We start from the raw sequence: 1,200 nt of genomic DNA on the forward strand, positions 1-1,200 counted from the left end.
AGATCATATCTACCATGTGAGAGATAACGAATCATGTACTTTTGGATCATATCTACCATGTGAGAGATAACGAATCATGTACTTTTAGATCATATCTACTATGTGAAAGATAACAAATCATGTACTTTTAGATCATATCTTCCATGTGAGAGATAACGAATCATGTACTTTTGGATCATATCTACCATGTGAGAGATAACGAATCATGTACTTTTGGATCATATCTACCATGTGAGAGATAACGAATCATGTACTTTTGGATCGAAACAGTCGATTATTTGAACACATCTAGGAAAAAATTTAAATTTTCACAGTAAAAGAATGGGGAATTTGAAATGAACTGTTATTTCGTTAAAGGTGCTTGTGCAAGCTCTTAAAAAAAGAAAATTTAGTATCCACGAACGATTTTGATATCCTGAGAAGCATCTTTCCTGATACCCCTTTAAAAGATTTTTAAAAAGACCATTGCTTATTAACAGGAAAAAGAAATCGACTCGCAAAGCATATACTCCAATTTTCTAGTCTTTTGTTTTGACGCTACAGTTTTACTCCACCAAAGCATTCAATTCTGTAAGACGTACTTTCAATCTTGCTCTTCCGTATTCATCTGTTATTTAGTACTTATTTACGTATTTAGTATTAATGTACTTACGTATTTAGTACATTACAACAAATGGCAAATAAAATGGAAAAGAAGGTACCAGTAAAGTTATTCATGCTTTAATGATAGAAGTGATGGCTATAGGAAAACATGTAGGAGTAAGATGGAAAGAACGTTTTTGGCTATGTTGATGTTGGTGCAGATATAGAGGAAGATACATTTCCTCTTGCCAGTGATGTTTAACGTTTATGGCTATGTTGATGTTGGTGCAGATATAGAGGAAGATACATTTCCTCTTGCCAGTGATGTTTAACGTTTATGGCTATGTTGATGTTGGTGCAGATATAGAGGAAGATACATTTCCTCTTGCCAGTGATGTTTAACGTTTATGGCTATGTTGATGTTGGTGCAGATATAGAGGAAGATACATTTCCTCTTGCCAGTGATGTTTCTTTAAACAGCAACTAGAAGGTGCTTGTTGACTATTTCTATATAATGGCAAGACTGAACAAGAACGAGCATATTTAAAGAGAATACACGTACAGAAAAAACAATCAGGCGTTGAGATTATAACTGTGGCACGTGATTGTGATGGTCCA

This window comes from Limulus polyphemus, unplaced genomic scaffold (assembly GCF_000517525.1).
Source record: "Limulus polyphemus unplaced genomic scaffold, Limulus_polyphemus-2.1.2 Scaffold449, whole genome shotgun sequence".
Lineage (NCBI taxonomy): Eukaryota > Metazoa > Arthropoda > Merostomata > Xiphosura > Limulidae > Limulus > Limulus polyphemus.